The following is a 20,626-nucleotide window of genomic DNA, read 5'->3' on the forward strand; positions in this document are numbered from 1 at the left end:
TGACAGAAGACTATACGAGGCAATTAACAGCTTTTACCAGCCGCTGGACGCCGATGGGAAGGCAGGTTATCCCATACTTGTCAGGGAGCCACGGAGTGCCTCTCCTGCTTGGAGGGGAGCACAAAAGGGCCTGGGCAAAGAGCAGCTCTGCTCTACTGCTGCTGTGGTCGCTCTCTCCTTGGTCAGGGATTTTTCAAGAGTAGGTTCCAAGGCAGCGTTTGCTGATAGGAGTGGCCTGTGCCAATGTGCCACGCCACCACTGCCTGCTCCACATCACTGCGGTGTGCTCAGGATTGTTCTGGGCTCCTGTCTCTGTGCAACAAATGGTCCCATGGGTAGGAGTAGGCCAAAAGCCATATTTCCCTTCATGGCTCTGCTGGGATCAGTGAAAAAGCGTAATGCAGAGCAAGATTCAGCCTCTGGACTTCCTTAGGAGGGATGGAGGAATGTCAGACTGCATCTGGACTGATCCAGACCGCCCCAAAGGCAGGGCCAGGCCTCAACTTTCTAGTGCTGTGGTGTTTATCTACAGCTAGCTCCCTCCAAATGCCTGCCCTGGCCTAGCAGACTTGTAGTGGGTGGCAGCGTACATCCCCCGTTTCTCTCCCAGTTGGTCCTATTTATAGGTTTCAAATGATGGCAGGTGGGGAAAGTGAGACATCTGAAGTATGAGGGACTGTCACCGAGAAGGCAGGGATATTTATTTGAGTTGATGAAACTTGTTGTCATTGCACAGCACCAGGAACTCTGCATATGTGGTGGGGGTCATCATTTCCAGAGCATCAGTGGGCCTGTCAGGCAGGACAGAGCAAACAAAACGCGGTTAGAATGGGCAGAGGGATTTCTGCCTAAATAAATTATACCCAGTTATCACCACCTGGACAGCAGTCAAAACACCAGGAAGTTTCTCCTGAGGGCTAGGATAACATCTCTCCCTTGATGTTTTGTTAGCAGTCTGATCTCCCAGAGCTGTCTCATTTGGCTTTCCTGCACGCTGAGGGTGAGCTGAGGACAACCCGCTCGGCCACAAGTCAGATGGGCTGAAGTCTCCCTGGGGATTTAAAGCCCATGGAGGGTGTTCCCATTGTTGTCTCCACCACTTCTTTTGTCATTATCTTATCTCTGCAGGCTGTCTTCCTCAACCGCAACAGGAACAGGAAAAATCCTTCTGGAAACTGATCTTGCTGTAATGGGCAGGTTTCACAGTCCCTTCCCAGTCTCAGCGGCTGTTTCAGCACTAGGAGCACTCGTTATTCCCCAGTAGTATGGGGAATGGCCAAGGTTGTTCTCTTGCTCCCCAATACCCAGATGGCTTCTACCATACTTTAGAGAATCAGGGCTGGAGCAACAAAGCAGCTGGAAAAGAAAGGGACTTCATTTCTTTGTGGTTTTTGTTTGTTTTATTCTTCTTCCTTCCTTTCACAGATATTTCAGTGGAGGTGCTGAGTAAAAGTACCATTTAATGAACACTTATCTATGTGCCATTTCTTCCTCAGCCCCTTTCTGGGGGGATTCTACATGTATGCAGTCCTGTGCTGGGGCAGAGAAGTGAATTTGTTTACCTTCCTCAAAGGACTGATGAAGTACCTTGGTGCTGGTCATGCAGCTGAGCGTGATGAGGAGCTGGAAGGAGCCAGCTGGCAGGACGTTAATGGAGCACTGGTTTGTGCTCTGAAGACAGCTCTGAAGAGGCCAGAGGAACATGGCACCAGATCAAACCAGGGATCCGTCTACTCGAGGATCCCTCCTCTCACAGTACCCAGGGTGGTGGCCATCCTTGTGCATGATCCTGGAGGTTGGTTTGACCTCCAAGCTCTTCTCTCCTCTTGGGTAAGTCCTTCAGGGCAGCAGTCCCAATGCACCCCTTATTCCCTGCCCCTTGGAGACTCCTTTCAGGCCACTGTTTTTGTGCCACCCAAACAAAGGCTGTCAAAAGCTGCAGTCATGTATGAGGATTGAGGTCAGTGGCAGACAGCACTACAGCAGGAAAAGCAGGTGCATGCTTTCCTGGTGCTTCTCCTCCTGAGACCTTTTTTTTGCTGAGTGTGATATAGCTGGAAGTTCAAATGGGCTGTCAGAGCTGCATGGATGGTGGATGGCTGCTGCAGCTTTACAGAAATTAAACGAGCCTATGGGATCCAAAGGGTAGGAGGGATGGTTTACACCCAGTATTCTATCCTGAATCACTGTCTGGGGGTGGGACAAGTCACTGAGCAGAAAACCAGACCTTCTCCTTCGTTTGCTATCCTAGGTGCTGGCAGCTGAGCTTGCCGTGACAGCAGATGCAGAGGCAGTGGTTAGTGCTGCAGCCAGGCTCGGCTTTCCTTGTCTAAATACGTTGCTGTAGCAGTGGTGTTGGGCCGAGGGAGAGAAAGAGCCCTGAGGAAGCAGAGGAGAGAGCAGGTATGTGCCCCTTCCCCACAGCCTCCTCCCACTGCGAAGGTGTTTATCCTATTGACAAGCGCTGTGGTCCTTTCATAACTGCTGCATTAGCAGAGGATCAAATAGCACTTAATGGGAGCAGTCTCCCTCCTGAAGTGTGATTGAAAAGGTCACCAAGGTGGATGGGGGAAAATATTTGCAGCAGGCTGACATAAGCCTTGGCTTCTGATTGACAACAGGTGGACGTTTTAAGCGCTGCCCTCCCCGTCCAGCATTTCGGCTGCCCTCCCCTCCTTCCACAACACTGGCTGAATGTTTTGCAGCGGCGCCACGGAGCATCTGCCGAGCTCGGTGGGAGGCACATGGGGCAACGCAGCCCAGCCACAGAATTCAGGGAAGAGGTGATTTGAGGCCAAGTGTTGCTTTCTGAATTGGCAAAATCAAGGAAATCAGGCAAACTGTAAACAAAGCTTTCTCGTGAAACTGCCCCAAGCTGAATTGTTCGGTTGAACATGATGGGGCTCTTCTATTTTATGGCACAAAATACATAGTTGATTTTTTTTAATATAGCTTTATTACTTGAGGCTGTTGGTTTTGCTGGGTTTTGCCTCTCCCTGCTGCTGGCCCTACAGTGGGTTTGATGAAGTGAAGTTGCCAGGTCTCAGATTACCGACATTTTTAACACCCTCAGTTTGTCCAAGCCAGCAGAAATCTTACTACTGCCCTGGCAAGCCTGTCCCCGAGGTCACGGACACATACTGATTGCTTTACGTGTCTTCTCACCCTACTCTCTTGCTGCTTTTGGTGTCCCATCTGTCTTATATGGTTTCATCTGGGAGAATGCAGAGCACTGAATCCAGGCCAAGTTGCTGATGACAAGCCAATTAAAGATCTAGCAGGAGAGGAGTACCTTAATGAAGGAGAAGTGGGAGGAAGGGCAGTTTGCCAGGGCTGTGCTGTGACACTCTCGCTTAGGAGAGCTAATTGTGTGTCGTAATTGATGGTTCAAGGGAGCTATTCACTGCACAGACTAGGCAGAGGAACAGAGAGCTCTTTTGATGGCATATTCTGAAAGGCTTTGATGGGATCACAACTTCCAAGGGCGAGTTCATCTTCCATGGTGCCAGGCAGACAGTTTGAACACGGATCTGCACAGTCTTACACCGCTCTAATAGCTGATCTGGAAAGTATGCTAAAGCCACGTCAGTGGAGACAAAAAGCCTAGAGCAGGAATCTTCATGGGACCACTAGTGGTCATGCTGAAGGTCAGGTGCTGCCCAGCAGCCCTGAGCACGAGCCAGGTCGCCTCCCTGCAGCATACAGTGTGCTGGGAACAGCCAGTGTGAGCGGGAGGTGGGTTCTGGCGCTGGCTGCAGGAGGTGCTTTGCTGGATTATTTCATTAGGGACGCGTGTGCTGGAAACTTGCAGGGTAACGTGACGTTGGCCCAGCCCATCCTCGCAGGGAGCCGGTGGCAAATGGCCCAGTTACAGCAGCGTGCTGGCGATGAGGTTGCTGACAGATCCGCATAGCAGGACGCTGGTCTCAGGGCACCATCCTGTGTCTGCTTCTCGTCTTCATCCAAGTCAGTCAAAGCAAGGCACTCCTTCACCTCTGGGAGATGCTGGAGTGTAAGGAATACTTGCAGATACTAAGAGAATTTTATTGCCCTTCGTTTGGTTTTGCTTCCTGGCTCCTGTTTCCATGATGCGTTCCCTTTCTGAAGGGTAGCACTGAGGTTCCTTTGACTGGCAACCAAATTAACTGGTAACTAATTACCTAACTCACCAAACAGGAGGGATGAATCGGAGAGTCTCTGGGTGCAGTCTCTAGCTCTGAAAGGGAGCGGGGACTGGCAAATAGTTATATCAGGTCTCATGTGTTTTATCCTCAAGTTCGGAGGAGGATTTTTAAAACAGTCTGGGATGTAACTCATGGACAGCATCACAGTCCAGCAAAATGCTATTAGCCAAAAAGCACTGTAAAGTGCTGTTATTATAGCAGCTGTGTTTGGCACCAGCCTCTGCCAGGAAGGTCTGTTTGCAGCAGAGAGCCCCTGCCCTTGACAAATACCTGCGTTCACACTGTCCTCCCTGCCCTGCGACCTCTCCTCACAGCTTCTAAACTTCCTCTCACCAGGGTGGTTATTTCCTTATTATTGACACCTGCTTGGACAGACAGGCACACTGACCATTTACAGAGCCACCGGGACTGCAAACTTTTATGCATCCCTATATAAAGAGGTGTTAAAATTGGCCATGTGTAATTTATAGTCTGCAGCAGGAGACTCAGCCCACTGGGGCGCAGCACGCTGGAGCATTAGCTCTGCTGTCAGCTCAATTGTCAGCCGGATGCCGAAGGAGTGGATACCCTTCGGGTCACAGCTTTCCGCATTCTTGATCACAAGTCAGCAGAGTCATGAGCCTTAAGACAACTGTTGTGATTCTTAGGCCCTGAAGCACTCAGCAGGTCCTGATAAAATGCTCTTACACAGTCATGTACACAAACACATGCTCACACACACGTGCATCCCAAATGATGGAAGAATCATCGCTATGACTGGCAGAGAAGACAGACACCAAAGTGGTATTTCTGTCTAGATCAAATACCAATCTGTGATTTCTGCCTTAAAGTTATGAAAGTCTTGCCAGCAGGGAAGAATTAGGACCCTCAATTAGGCTTTGATGGCAGGGGTGTTGGTAGCTCTCAAAGTTTGTGTATAAATGCTGCCTTGTTAATTCAAATGAATGCTTTGTCTTACTTAAAGGTTTCTTCATTGCTCCACTGCTGACCAGATATATAGGTGCCCTGTCATACGGAGCACAAAGTTCACTGTAGTTTGGCTACTGAAGGAGAATGCCCAAGGATAGGGACAACAAATTGCCAAAATAACTGAACAGCAAGTCACTCCCAACTGGCATTTACTGCAGCCAAGAGTTTCCGAGTCCAGTGTCTCATGGCCGTTTGTCCTCCCAGATTTGATTCCTGACCTTAGAAAAGACCTCTGAATTTGAGTGGCAGAAAGCTGTGTCACAGTCCCTATTATGAAAGTTTAAAAAAAATCCATGTTAATTTTGTCAGATGCTTCTGCTGCTTTATTCCAACTATGAAGCTGTTTCAGACTCGGCCAGATCTAGTGGTTAAAAATCGGATTTTCCTCTTTTTGGTCAGTTATTTTTATTTTTCCTTCTGTCACCTTGTCCTCCCTTTTGCCATTTATCTTCATCGGGTTTTTATTATTTTTTTTCCCCATCTCTCTTTTGTCAGACTGAACAAGTCAAGCTTCTTCACTGTTCTTTAAAACACCTAGCTCCCTACTACCTTGAGCAGCCCGTGATCCCGTCTCCATATGTCTTGCTACTTTAGCAAATAATTCTTGAATGTGCATGAACGTCCGTGTTGCCCACATTCTGGTGGAGCCTTCAGAGGGTGAGATGGCTTACGGCTTGATCCAGGAAAGCATCAGCTCACTGTTCTGTGGTCAGAGTAAAAACAGAAAACAAGAAGAAAGAAAGCAATTCATTTTTGTTAGGAATGTAGAAAACAAAACAGAAACTGTCACAGTGCTGCTGTAGATGTCTGTGGTGCTGCTGGTCTAGTAGCGTGCCTGCATCTTGAGTGCAGTCTGTGCTTCTGTCTGCCATTCCTGGCTCAGACAGGATATGAAGGTGAACGGCAGTTCAGAGAGGAGTGATAAGGATAATGAAATGGGCACCCACCCATGAAGCAGATAAATGGAGATTTCTTTTGAAAATGCAAAAAGCATGGTGGGAATTGCATCAAATAACTGTACAGACTGGAGTGGGAGGATGAACAGAAAATGACTGTTAATTGGGTTTTGTTCTCCTAGTGGAAAAAACAAAGTATGGGATCAAATAAAACAAAAGAAAACAGGTAAGCACTGCGGTGTAACCAGGGTGTGGAGCTCCCTTGTCATACAAAGATGTCCACAGACCTTTCCTCCAAGAGAGGCATGTTTGTACCACCTATGCAAGGTCAAAGAAACCTGATCGCTCAAGGTCTCTTCCTCACTGAAGGCTGATGAGAGCAGCTTGTATCCTCTCTGAGCATGCACAAATTTATTCTTAATAATAAGCTAGGGCTTCCCAGTTATTAATAATAACTGATATCAGACTGCAGCATGTCAGCAATTCTTCACAGAACTTTAATGACAGACCTTATGGTAAGCAAAACCATTAGAAGGGAACTGTTGCCAGGAATCCTAAATCTCTGACAGTGGTATGCTAAGGTTTGGATGCTTCCCTCCTAGCCTGCTTTATGGGGATAGTTTGTCAAGATTATTTTTGACTCTCAAAATTTCCCTCTTCTGCAGTGATTGCCCTTCTTTATGGTTGTACCTTTGCAGATGTGCCTCTCGCTGACACCCCGTGTTGGTGACCACCAGTGACCCAGCTGCAGCTCGCTCTCAGCTGCCCACTTAGGCTTTTGGGTTCACTAGGGGTTTGCTTGTACCCAAGTCTTGTATCAATGCTCTGACCTTGCATCTATGGAACAAAGGTTAGAACCATGTGATATAGAAAATTATAAAGCCTTTTTTATAAATACAGCAGGGAGCACTGCAGGCCTCAGCTGCTCTGTGAACTGTCACAGCTTTCCTGCCACCTTCTGAGCAGGTCAGCGTGGCTGGGTGCCTGGGAGCTGTTCATGTGGCTTTGCTGTATAGCTTAGTGCGAAAAAAAACATTCATTCCTTAGGCGAAACATTTAGGGAACTGCTGGAACTGCTAGAGCCTGAAAGAGGCTTCAATTCTTGGAGACTTATAAAGGCAAACTGGGGCTGTCCCTCTCCATTTACCCTCTGGTTGAGCTCAGAAATCAGCTGACATAGTTAAGCTGACAGTTATTAAATTTATATGTCCTTTGCTCCTGTCATTCTGTCCTCCTGTCTGATCTGGCAGTTTGGGTCTGTTGACCTTTGTGGCATGTAGCAAAGCCAGTGTATCTTGGCTTCTGTCTCAGACGGCTGTGGCTTGTTGCTTAAGGAAGTTTATTTCTCAAGGATATAGTCATAAGTCAGCAATGTGCATGTTCTATTTTTGTAGACATACCTAGAGAGTCAGGAAGAAGGCCAAAACTCTTCCAGAGAAGACAGACAGCAGATCTCAATGTTCTTATCAATGAGATGTAAGTTCATAAGCTACAAAGAAGATACAAATTGTACAACAGGATAAATAAAGAGAGAGGGCATGGAAAACAAATGTGCCTGCACAGTGACATGACACCAGCGGAAGACAATGATAAATAGGTAAATACTTTAGGAGGAAAAAGCTGTAATTCTAGGGTAGACGTACAGGAAAAAGAACTAAAGCAAATTTTGAAAACTGGGTATATAGTCCTAATACACACAACACACAGAAATGCTGTCTTCATATTCTTGCAGAAGGTGGGCAGCAGCAGTTAATGGTTTATTTGACTGCTCCCTGCTTTTTGGAAATCCTGGGCTGCTGGACATCTTGTTCTCTGTGCTAAGTTGTCCCTCCTGCACCAGCAGCCTCTCACCTCTGCTGCTGATGGTTTGGGGTGGAACCCGAGTTCTTTGTTATTGTCAGGACAGGAATGGTAAGGATGGCCAGGAGGAGCATCTCGCTTGTGTATTCCTCTTCCTGGTGGGGATTGGGAAATTGTCAACGTGACCCAGCTAGCCATGAGGATCCAGGTGGAGTCCAAAATTGTAGTGACACTGAGGAATACAGGTAAACATGATTTTTTTCCTCCTTTTCTCCTTTACCACGTGCTGCATGAGCAGCTCTCCTCCTTTATAATTACTGCAAGGAATAATACCTTTGTTCTGTTTAAAGCCCCTTCAAAGTAGACACACTCATTGGGTGAAAAGAGGGGAGTAAGTGGTGAGTGCAAAATGGGATATGCCTGAAAAATAAGCTGAATTAAACTGGAAAGCAGGTGAATGGCTGCAGGATGACCCAGTTGCTGTCATGAACATAGATAGCTCCGAACCATCTGATACTCTCACATCTGTCAATCAAAGAGATTGATAAGGACATGCTGGGATTTGTGTAGGCCCAAACTGCAAGCAATTTGCTTGCCATTCAGTTTGCCTCAGAGCAACAGACCAGCTCCCTCTAAATTCGGGGTTAACCAGGGCCTTTGCGTGGGTCTTGTTTCCTCCTGCTCAGCTTCTGGCACTGGTATTGTCTGCCCGGCCACCCACCCCAGAAGACAGCCCTCCCTCATCTGTCACCCGTTTTGACACAGGATCTGTCTCTGACACCCACTCCTCCTTTCCTCCCTTCTCCTAGTATTGCCATGATGTATCGGCACCCCTGACATTACCCTGCCCATTTCAATGATGCATCTCTCCATCCATCTGCCATGAAAAGTGACCTGCTCACTATGTCCCTCCACCCTTCAATCAGACAGGAGCCTGCCTGTCTGTCTGACCACGGGCAGGCAGAACGTGCTTCATGGTTGAAAATACAGAGAGCGTGAGACCTTATGTCACCAAAAGCAATCCTTAAAAAGTAGCTCATGGAGACTGTCAGAGGACCAAGTTGTAAACTGGGCTACAAGGTACAGTGTCATCACACAGTTCCTATTCAGAGGCTCTGCCTTTTCCAGGCAGTTGCAAAAATATCTGTGTTGTAGGAAATAATATTGCAACAAGACAACTGAGCTCAATGTAAGACCTTAAAGGAGGGGAAGGTGATTTTATTTTAAAATGTTTTAATTCGTTCATATACACGTGTACCCTCAAGGACCCAGGTGCTTTTATCCCAGTGGTCGTCCCAGCACACAGGCACCAAGACGCAAGCATCCAAGTGACTCCTGTGACTGCAGGGAAGGCTCCAGGTACTCAGTACCCATTAGTCAGGTCTGAACATTTCAAACTGAGGTGACTTGCAAAACAAAGTTTGGGGTCTTCAGGAGCCTTGAAGTGTCGGCAGAATTTATCATCTAGCACTATCAAGACTAGGCCATGTAGCAACCTGATCATTTTTTAGGCATCTAACATGGTCTGTGGTGGTCTCAGGCTGGGTAGCTGAGGACATGGACGTGCAGACTTGTTACATTGGCTTTGATGATCACCAGAGACTGTTGCCATCACTCTTCCTGCTCTGTTCACCTACAAGTGCCATTGAGTGCACCTGGTCAGTGAGGTCTCTGCCCTGCTTCTCCTGCCCCTTCTGTCATGAATTCCAACTCTTACAAGCATTCCTGTGCTAAGGTTCCTGGCATGGCCTTGTGACTGGGAATGAGCAGTAAAGGCCTGTGGCAGAGCCTGTCACACATTAGGTCACCATCACATGGGAAAATGAGTGAGGGAACTGGCTGCCACAGGGTGTTTGGGGGGGAAAAACCTCAGCTGCATTCATGATGCAGTCAAGTCCCTCACAAGGCCAGCACGAACCCCACAACTGTCAGCCAAGACAGTTATAGGGTGATATCAGACCTGCTTTGGGCCCGAACCCAAGAAAACATTTGTAGGCTGGGCACTTACCGTCTTGCTTAGTGTCATCTGTCCTTTTCTGTGCTTACAGGCAGGAGGTCAGGTTACCCTGATAGCAATCGGAGCTTACAAGGGCAGGCTTCTCTCTGTTAGTGGTACTGGGCCAGGTAAGCTCCACTGATTCTCCTTAGCCACAGGCAGATACTAATTCCACTTGAAGGAGACTGAAAGAGGTGAATGGGAAACCCAGTTTCTTCTCTCCCTCACGGGTGCTCATTGAAGGTCAACTAGGAGAGGAGTTTGGCGTTATTCCCTGGGCTTGGGTAATGGAGGGGTGTCCCAGCCCTTCACCTGGTAGAGTTTCTGTCTTTGAACCATGTCCAATCCATGTCTGGGTGCATGAGCTGAGCTCCAAATTATTGGCTAGGTCAGTCAGCTAATTGGTTTTCCAGAGAATTTAGCTACTGATCATCAGCCTCAGCACAGGCAAAACTTCCAGAGATTCCTGGAATAATAGATCATTTCAAAATAACCTTTGGTACCTCTGAGCCATGAGGGATGCTCTACTGCCAGGCTGCATCCTGGATTTGCACAGAGCCTGTGCTCTGGATCCAAAGCAGTGTTGTAGTTACTACAGGATGTCCATCAGGACTAAATGCTGGGAGTCTGAAAACTGTCTGAGATGTGCCATCTGCATTTGCCTTAGATGGGGGAATCCCATCCCAATAGTCACACTGGATTTGTGCTGGACATCCCCACTCTGCACTACAAGAAAGCAGCGACTGTAGCATTTTAAAGCATTTTAGCAACTTGCCTTAGCTGTCCAAGGTATTATACATTAGGCAACTTGTACAACTGTCTCTTAGTGTCCATGTCCACCTCGTTGAGACTCTGTGTCTCTTGAGCATAAAGCTTGAGAAGAACACAGAGTGGATCGTATTCTTGCTCTTTTACAACAAAGGCTCTGGGTTCTCAGGATTAATGCACTAGTTGCCCATTTCTGCGTTTTATCCTCATTTGGTTGAGAAGTGAGATTTTTGTGCTCTCAGTACAACTGCTAACAGACAATTCAATGACTGGGTTGCAAACATAGAAGTGTAGAGGGACAGGGCTGGCTGAGCTGGCTGTGCTTTAGGATAATACTCTGTGGGACAGTAACAAAATCTGTCTATGTCGTAAATAAACCTGAATAGCTTATTTTGGCAAAGAATTTTCATTCCTGACAGATGCAATTTTGAGACAACCAGTAACCACTTGCTAATCTAGGATGAAATACTGTTGGAATCTGACATCTTCAGGTCAGCTCATAGAATTTGGTGGGTTTCCAGTGGAGTCTTCTCTCACATGTCTGAAAGGAAATAATCTTTATGAGAGCTGTCAAAAGGAAGGGAATGCCCAGGCTTACAAATCATTGAAGCAAGTTATTGGAAAGGGATGTGCCAGAGGATTGCTAAGTAAAGCACGTTACATAAGGCTGCCCTTTGGGTTTCTGAGGTCTGGTAACTGGGACATTTTCAAGTTTATCGGGATGAGTTTAGTATCTCCTGTGTTGTTAGTACTTCCCTGCTTTTTGAGGCAGACCTTTTGCATTTTGCTGGCTGTAAATGTACATAAAGATGTGTAAATGTGATTCGTTGGGATGTGTCACCTGCACCTTAATGACTTAAATCTGTTTCTGTATTATCTCAGCAAACTGTGGGACAGTCCAAGCTATCTCACCAACAGGAATTAACGATTGACTGGGGAGAAAACTGTTTAATTGATACTAAAGGAGTTAGGGAGTTAGTTGGTTTCTTGGGAAGCACATAAAATGTGAACATCCTGTTCTCCTGCTACTTTATCTTGGTACCACTCTGGGCTTTCTTCATGATTAGTTGCTTAGCCAGTCTTGGTGCACTGGAGGTATGGTTTTACACAGCAGGGTAAGGGGCTCATTGTTTGGTGTGAGGGGGCTTACATTCATAGAATCTAGAAAATCCCAAGTTGGAAGGAACCCACCAGGATCATCAGGTCCACCTCCAGGCTCCACACAGGACCAAAAATCAGAACCTGTATCTGGGAGTGTTGTCCAAACGCTTCTTGAACTCAGCTCGGTGCTGTGGCCACGTCCCTGGGGAGCCTGTCCCAGCGCCCGAGCACCTCTGGGTGCAGAACCTTTCCCTCACCCCCAGCCTGACCCTCCCCTGTCCCAGCTCCATGCTGTCCCCTCAGGTCCTGTCGCTGTCCCCAGAGAGCAGAGCTCTCCCCCTGCTCCCTGTGAGGGAGCCGCAGGCCGCCATGAGGCCTCCCCTCGGCCTGCTCTGCTCTGGGCCCAACAAACCCAGGCCCCTCAGCCGCTCCTCACACGTCTTCCCCTCAGGCCCTTCACCATCTTGTAGCCCACTTTTGGGCACTCTCTAGTAGTTTTATTTCCTTTTTGTACTATGGTGCCCAAACTGAACTCAGTAGTGATGGTGAGGCTGCACCAGTGCAGAGTAACCATTTAAATGGTTAGAAACAAAACATTTAAAAATGACATTTGCCTTAGATTCTTGCCTCTCCTGTTGGATAGCATTGCACTAGGCAGCCTGATTCCAGGCTAGGTCACATTGCTGGGGATCTGGAGTTTGTCCACCTTTTAGCACTTGAAGTGCTTCGTGTCCGGGCTATCCTACAGACCTGTACTCTTCCCTGAAGACGATAAGCTGCTGTACGTTACCATCTGCTTTTCAGAAGCGTTGATGTTCTCCTGTCTGCCCTGCCTCACAGTATTGCATTTTTAGTATTGCTTTTTAAGTTACAGAATACAACTGAAATTATCACCCAAGGTGTTACTCTGTCCCTGTGGCTAGCAACATGGGCAATGAAACACCAGACAAGCCAGCAACTCAGACCTGGAAGAGGGGGGAGCAAGGAGAGCTTTGGGTGGTCTGTGGGTGCCCACCACCCTCAGCCGTCTGAGGAAATTGTGTCTTCAAAGAGTTCTTTAAGAAAGCAGCATTTTTTGAGAAGACCTATTCTTAAATGTGCTTGGCCACTCACTTTAACCAAAGTTCAATTTATCTGATCAATTAGTAACCCTAATTATTCCTGAGATTGGTTTCAAGGCAATTAAGCTACAGTTTCCTTTAGAACATACAGGGCCGTTCAGTTGTATGAAAGTTTTTAATGAATCACGGCGAAGAGGAAACACAATCTGCAGAAAAAGCACCACTCCAAACTACTTGTCAAATACTGAAGAATTATGTTAATCATCTCAGATTTGTCCAGCACCCTGACTGGTATGGACTGAAATAATAACAAATAGGAGACAGGTGCATCAGGTTCCCGTAAAAAAAAAAAAAAAAAAATCATCTGGATGTCTCACAGGCTAACAGCTCTGTGACAGGCTTCCTCTACTAGAGGGAGAGGGCGAGAGAGAGAGATTAAGTGTGAGAGAAGGAGAGGCAGAAGTCGAGACAGGGAGCAGCTGAGGAGGATCCCAGGGACCCAGCACTGATCCCACAGCTGAGCACTGACTGCAGAAAGGACACGGGAGCTGCAGCTTTGACAGCACGCCGAGTAGAAGAGGACTCCTGGGAGACGTGTGTAGGTCAGTGCTTTTTACCTGTTTGAGTAGCTGTGGTTACTGTTAGCTAAAGGCATGTTTGAGCTCCTTGTGATCACCTTCACAAGGCAGAAAAGCTGACCGGTGGGGAATAGTGGACACCACTAGTTCTATACCCACATAAAGGAAAACTCTGTGACCTTTTTGTGAAATTGTCGGATTCCTGGGGCAAGCAGGGATTGAAGGGGAGAGACATCCTCTCCTTTCATCATGGTTATTTCTATTTCAGTTATTTCTCTGTTGTGTGCTGGCATAATTTTCTAGCTCTGGGTAAGACTTATTTTATTCTGACAATTGAGTGCTGGATACAGTTTGACAGAAGACAGCCTTCAGAAGGAATGGGACAGCATTCCCAGCAACGGGAGTCCTCTGTCACCTCTGTGGGTGCCAGGCATTAACTTGTGCAGGCAAAGGACAGGCAGGGCAGTACTAGAACAATGTTGAAAATAATGTTCAGGCATCCTGCAAAGAAAGTGGGAAGGCAGCGTGTGCTGTGGCTTCTTGGAATTTCAGAGGGATTTTCTGTAGTATTTGTTTCAGTGACAAACTTCCTTGCATGTGAGGGTATGAAATATTAAAATAGTTTGTAATGTGAGGACTGGGCATTTCTCATCTGTTGCTACTGGCAGGCTGGGGAAACAAATCAGAAGCGGGGTATTTATTAGGTGCTCTTTTTGCGTGTAGATTTAAAGTGGGGGGAATGAGAAGAAACCTCATAACTTGAATCCCTTGCGGCATCTGAATAGCACAGCTTGCCTTACTGTGCAGTGAGTGCGTGCTCGAGTGCTGGTGCACGCGGAATGGTTCAAACATACACATATAACTGTAACTGGTGCAGAAGATGTTTGGCAGATCCCAGTAACCATATGGGGTCACATGAAAGCAGCTAAAGCATACCTTATTCTCTACATTCGTTAAGGAGGTCGGTGTGTTTAAAATATAATTTTTGTTAGTGTCTCAGGGAGGGGTGAAAAGTACTGAAGGGCTGATAAGTCCGGTACTATGTTGATGTTTAATCACATACTTGCTGAGTCCATGTTAAAAACCCTATTGCCATCTATTTTGTTTTCCCAAACGCAAAACAGCAAGGAAATTCCAAATACTGGCCAGCTCAGGCATTGGAGCATGCAGCAAAGTGGGCAGCTACCACAAGAGAAAAGTAGGAATATCAGGTTTAGAGGCAGCCAGGCTCCGTTTAAATTCTGGATTGTGCTAGCAACCCCCTTCAGTCAGTCATGGATGCAAACAGATTAAATCAGTCCTGAAGGAAATAGTAAGCATTCTGTACACCGTGGGAAGGAGGGAGCTAATCTGCAGTGTGAAAGTGGAGTACTGGTGCTTCTTGAATTTGTTCCACTGCTTTTAATCTTTTCCGTATATTGAGTTGCATCTCAGTGTGTGAAAATCCAGCTAACTGCAGTGGGTTTAATCATGGCTTTGTATGAATAGTGATGATGGACCTCAGCTTGCTGGGGAACTGGCATCTTGGATGTGGGACGTAAAAATAACCAAGGCTTTGGGCTCTAAAATAGTCCCTTAAATTTCTTCTGCAATGTACAACATGGATGATCTGGTGTTGAGGGGCTGGGTTGGGCATGGACATCTGCTGAGATGGAACCGTGAGTTTTTGGGGCAACACATTTATATAAAATCAAATGTGAGTCCAGAAGACTCATCTGGGGCAGCCATGTGCATGGCGTGACTATTGCTCATCCTGATGCAGGGTGCTTTCCTGTTAAAAAAAAAAAAAAAAAACAAATGCTGTTCTGTGATCCATTTAATTCCTAGCGTGATCTGATGGAAGGAATGTCTCTGTACATGTACATGACCAGCGAGGCCAGTACCGTCAGATTCACCTGATTGAATATAGTACACAGGGCTGCAGGTAAATGATAGCCTTTGCCGAATTTAGACTTTTATTCCATTTTCTATGCCTTTGCCCATCCTTAATTGAATGCAACTTTTTTTTTTTTCATATTGTATTTTTGAATATTGTGTTTGTGAGAATCTTGCTGCTAATATGCCAAAGTGGATGTTGTACCTGACTTTTGAACTTTGTACATCTTCACCCACTGCTTATCTCTGAATATTTCTGCCCAAAGGCCCTGCTGACATCACCCTGACCTTCAGTGCAGTGACTGACCAGATACCCATGCTGCCGAGGATGGTGTGGCTTAGCCAAGTGGCTCTAACGGGAGATGAGCTTTTGACCTTGGTTGTCTGTTGGCAGACTGGAAAATCTATTCAGCTTTTTGGACTCTTCAGGTCTTAATTTCCTTACTCCTTGCTCTGTCTGGGCCATGTAGTAGGCACCAATAGTCTCTAGGAAGAGTTGTGCCAGTCTTCTACCAGTTCTGACTGGTGATTTCATGTATACCAAAGAGGATGGGAATTACAGAGAAAACACGATTCTTCCAATCTTCTGTTTCTAATTAAAATATACTTTTAAATTCAGTCCTGAAATTCTGTCCTGCAGCTGTTGCCTCTTGACACTTCTTCACTGCCCTTCATTAGGGGAATGAACTTGCTTCCAGGGAAAATAGCACCCTCTTTGCATTGAAAGCGGTGACCGCTGCTGAATGTACAGGGCTTCGTTCTGACATTTTGCGGGTTTTCAATGGTATGTGTTAGTTTATCCACTGGCATGCAGGGGTTAACAGGACTTTTGGGTGGGCGGTTGGAAAACAAGCTGTGAAATGGAAGAAGGTCAGCCTCTTGGAGGGGTTTACTCGGTCACAGATGGTTTTAAGTTATCAGTCCCTTATAGGAGAGGTCTCCATCCCTTCCCCCCCATCACCCAGTAAAACCTATGTGAACCAGGGCTGGAAATATGGCAAAGCCTTATTAGTTCTAGGTCCAGTGCACCAGGCAGAATTGTGGCTCTCCTGGTGCTTGCTGGAACCAGCTATCTACATAGCTAGGAGTCCCTCAGCCATTCAGGCTGACTCTAAGAGCTAAATGTGATTTGAGACTAAATACCATTGGCAATGCAATTTTCAGCGTATGTAGGTTGGGGAGCCACAGTAAGCCTCATGGCTCTGGATAGCTTACGTCCTCTAGTTGGGCTAACTCTGCTAAGTGGAAGGCTTTTGCAACAGCTGGTGAGAACTGAATTCAGGTTTCAGTAGAAACCAGTCAATGGGGTGCAACCCATGGCTTACGTGAAGTGTTACCGTCTTCAGAGACCTGTGAAGCAGCTGTTCTTATTCAAGGTGCTCACTGTTAAGACATCAGTTCCCAAAGAACCGCGTGATACAGCTGCTGCCCTGCACCCATGAGACTAACATCCAAGGAATTATTTTTGGGATGATCATTAGGCAATGAACAGGTCATGGGAAACCCACTAGGACGCTAGAAGGTGGTGTCTGCTGCTGCGTCAAAGTGTTTTTTCAGCAGCAGATGAAATGCACTGTCTTAATTTCTTGGCTTGCTTCTACTTTTTTACTACTGCAAATGTAACAACAGATGTAAAGCTGAATGGTCTTAGCCCTAAGATCACCTTGAGCGATCAAATTTTCCTATACTGATGTTGTTTTCTTATGGTTTAGAAAGGTGTAAATATTGTCACCAGCCATAACTGTCAGGAAGAAAGAAGAAATTTTCCCGTTTCCCTTTTAAATTGCCAATCAAAATGATGTTCCCTAGCCCTGTAAAGAAGCTCTTGACCAGGTTTGAGCAACCCGGTCTAGTGGAAGGTGTCTTGCCTATGGCAGGGGGGGTTGGAATTAGATGGTCTTTAAGGTCCCTTCCACCCCAAAGCATTCTATGGGTCTAGGATTCCGTCTCTGGGTTGGAACAGTTGCCAGATGGTGCTGCTACCACCAGTGTCTCTTCCACTGAAAGATCAATTCTCTGAGACTAGTGGAAATGGTGCCCTTCATGGGCCTTCTGTCCTTGGCCAATATAACACGAGTCTTAGTTACAGGACCAAGTGTGTACTGTATGTTCCCTTCCCATTAATTACGGGTTTTAGAACTTGTAATTTGATGGGACACCAAAAGAAACCTTGTTCTGGTTCTGCTAGCCATGACAGCATGTGAACCATGTGAAGGAACTATTTCCTTCAGACCTCTCAAGAGTCTCCCAGTCTGTGTTCTACTATGAAGACCAAGCCCAGGCTTGGTTTCCCAATGCACAAATGCCAGAATCCAGTGTTCTTGCTTCTCTGCTAAGGAATGATGAGCTCTCCTATGGACTCGTGACCTCTGAGAACCCATCTCCTGGTGTGTCCTACAAAACTTGGACGCACAGCTTGTCCTTTCCTTGAACAAACCATTGATCCACACAAATGTTTGTCCCTTGTGGCACAAAGTCTTGACCCAGCTGGCACTTGGAAATGCACCGTTGCCGTGACTGATGGTCACATATGACCAAGCTGGCCAACTGCCTTGCTTGAGGCTTGCCGGGTTCAAGTGTGCCTCCCATGCTGCAGTGGGAGTGTAGGGGGTGTATAACCAACTCCCCACAACCACTCACAGTGCAGTGTAGACATCCCGGCTCGGCAGCTACTGAGCCCAGGCTTGCCTTCCAGGAGAGCGGAGAGGTGCGAAAGGGACAAGAATGTACTGTTTCTGCTCCCATTTAATGATATTTAGGGCAGATTAATAAGGGATGTGGTTTCTTCCATACAGATCGCGGATATCTGTGACCGAGAGACCTCTTGAACAGCTTCGAAGAGCTCTGTCATCTGAATCAACGGACAAAGCCACCGCGGTCCTAGGAGGCACAGTGTTGAGTTAAAGCAGGATCAGCTCAGAAGCTCAGCCTGTAAGGTAGTGAGTTTGGTCATGCTGTCACTGAGATTTGTGTGCGGGTGATACAGAGCTGGGGGGATGAGCTGCAACCTTTGCTGTCTGGTAGACTGCGTGTTGCTGTGGTCTGTAAATTGCTTGTAAATTTTCTGGGAATGATGGAGTCCTACAGTAAGAGCTGATCTCCCTGGACAGAAGGCAGGCTCTAGGAGACCTGTCGCAGGTTTCCCATGGAGCTAACGTGTGACATGTAGCCCAGGTATTTTCTCTTTTCTACGATTTGTTGTCTTGCAGGCGTTGCTTCTTGTGACAGCAAGTATGGATAAGTTGTTTTTTCTTCTGGACATTACGTAAAACTTGCATTTGCTTTGCAATACTTGCTGTAAATTCATCGACTGTATGAAAATGTGTGTCTGTTATGAAAGAAATTATGGTATCTGGTGTGTGCATACATAAATTGTAGACGGCATGAGCATTACATTCATAATCCCTGAGGCAGAAGAGAAGATCAAGCCAAATATAGATTTTCCGAAGGAATAAGTCACATAAAATCTGATCCTTGGGCATTCCTCCTCGCTCTATACAAGGTCTCCATTCATCACAGGAGTACTTGTGGCATTCCCCCTCTGTGACCTACTCAAAAGTTTTCATGAAGTTGCACTTCTTACAGTTGCTGGCCTTCAGTTTTGCGGCTCTAACAGAAGTATGAGACTTTCCTTTAAAAAATCTTCTGAAATTGGAAGGCTCAAACTCAAAATATTATTTAATGTTAACAAACAATCAAACAAAGCCTACCCAAAGCTAACAGAGAAATTTTAGGTGGGAGATTTTTCTTCTCAATGAGTATCTGGATGTGCTAGTGTAAAACACAGCTTGGATTTGGGACTGAACACACAATTTGAACATTCACTGTGTTGGAACTGTCCTGATTTTTATGAATTACAAAGAGAAATAGAATGCTGCATCTGTTGGTGATTAATTTATTATACCGATTTAAATCTTCTGTTGTGGTCTGTGCTAATAGCTTTGTACCCCACCCATGCTGTGCTTGTGCCAGTAAGTCCCATGCCCCTGGATCCATCACCTGCATATGAATCGCTTGTGTGCTGCCTGTCACTTCTCTGCAGGTTTGCCTAATTTTGCTCATCAGTCTCTGCCAGCAGTTATGTCATATCTTGTCTGTGTTCTACTGTCTGAACCCCATAAATAACTGCTTGTGACATCACTAGTACCACCAAATCCTGTGACTTCCAAATGTTTTCCTCATTCACTTAGCTGATTTATGGCCCTATCACTAGCGCCCAGTCATAGTACAAAAGGGACCGGGCTCTTGTACTGTCTCGTCCAGATAGAGTGATGGATACACAGGATGAAAGGCAGACCTCCCATCCCGTCAGGCTGTTTGGTTTATTTTGTTAGTTTAAAAATGTTGTCAGTAGTCAAGGGTTTGCTTCTATTCTGCATTCACAGCAGTGGAAACTTTGCCACTGTCTCCAGAGGGGACATCTCCACCCCTGAAAACCAGATGGACTTCTACACGGGATAAGAAATAGCCGAGTCTTATCTTGGTTATCTGAATGAGGCTAGCGGATGAAGTCCTCTGCTTTTCAGAGGACTGAGAGTGTTGAGCTATTTCCAGTATTAGCCCTGTTATGCTAGGACTGGCGGTAAAGAGCATTTCATAGAGGAGGGGTTGGTTGCCCTTTGGAAGCATTTGTCTGCCTCTTTAGACTGAATGGCAACATCAGTGATCATCTTAGTGCAGAGAGCTTTGGTTCAGGCAACTGTGAGTGGAGATATAAATTCTGCCGTGACAATTTTCTGAAGGTTTTTGCTGTCTTTCATTTCGTTAAAAAACAACCAACCAAACAAAAAACCCTGTGATTTATTTTTTTCTAGGATTAAACTGAAGTCAAAGTAAAAAACAAGGTTATTCATGTAATAATGGAGTAGAAATTTTAAAAGTAAGCAGGACATATTCTGAAAGTTTTTGTGCCAGCTGATAGGGTATTTCCAATCCACATTTAACATGGAAGACACTAGAAAATGTGACGTGGTTGGATTAATTCCACTGAAGGAATGTTCTCTTGCATATCCTGGCAATGTTATTTTAGCTGTGCAGTCAATGTGTGGCATTAGGATGCTTCTGTCTCACTCTCCAGAAGACAAGAATTCACAGGAGTTTAAGGACTCACAGCAGCTTATCTTTAATCCATGTCAATTTCTGAAATATTTAAGACCATGTTAACTCAGCAGTTTACACAGTGCATATTGAGAGGATGCAAGTATGATGTCTATTACTATCTGTATGAATATCGTCAGTATTTTTATTTTTTCAGCTAGGTTTGGAACCTAGCTTTCTCTTCTTCATCTCTTTATAGTTTGGAATTATGTTAGCGTATGTCCACAGTCACACCTGAAAACCCTTGATTGACTTGACACGTGATAACGTAAGAAAAAAATAAATTTCTTAACAGCTTTGG

At 46.1% G+C, this 20,626-nt stretch overlaps 1 protein-coding gene across 20 annotated transcripts in view; it reads left to right on the plus strand.

Annotated features, from left to right (window-relative positions):
* Positions 1–1,579: 1,579 nt before the first annotated feature.
* Positions 1,580–20,626, plus strand: part of IGFN1 (immunoglobulin like and fibronectin type III domain containing 1) — a 45,511-nt gene continuing 26,464 nt past the window's right edge. For 18 of the 20 annotated variants that reach the window (XM_068659647.1, XM_068659655.1, XM_068659650.1 and 15 more), the window contains exons 1-2: positions 13,180–13,377; positions 18,024–18,164. The gene's annotated coding sequence lies outside the window, so the exon portion shown is untranslated. Of the gene's footprint in view, positions 1,831–2,251; positions 2,404–13,179; positions 13,378–18,023; positions 18,165–20,626 lie in introns of those variants that run through there. The other 2 variants (XM_068659648.1, XM_068659649.1) reach the window with 2 other exon arrangements.

Source organism: Anas acuta, chromosome 24 (genome assembly GCF_963932015.1).
Source record: "Anas acuta chromosome 24, bAnaAcu1.1, whole genome shotgun sequence".
Classification (NCBI taxonomy): Eukaryota; Metazoa; Chordata; class Aves; order Anseriformes; family Anatidae; genus Anas; species Anas acuta.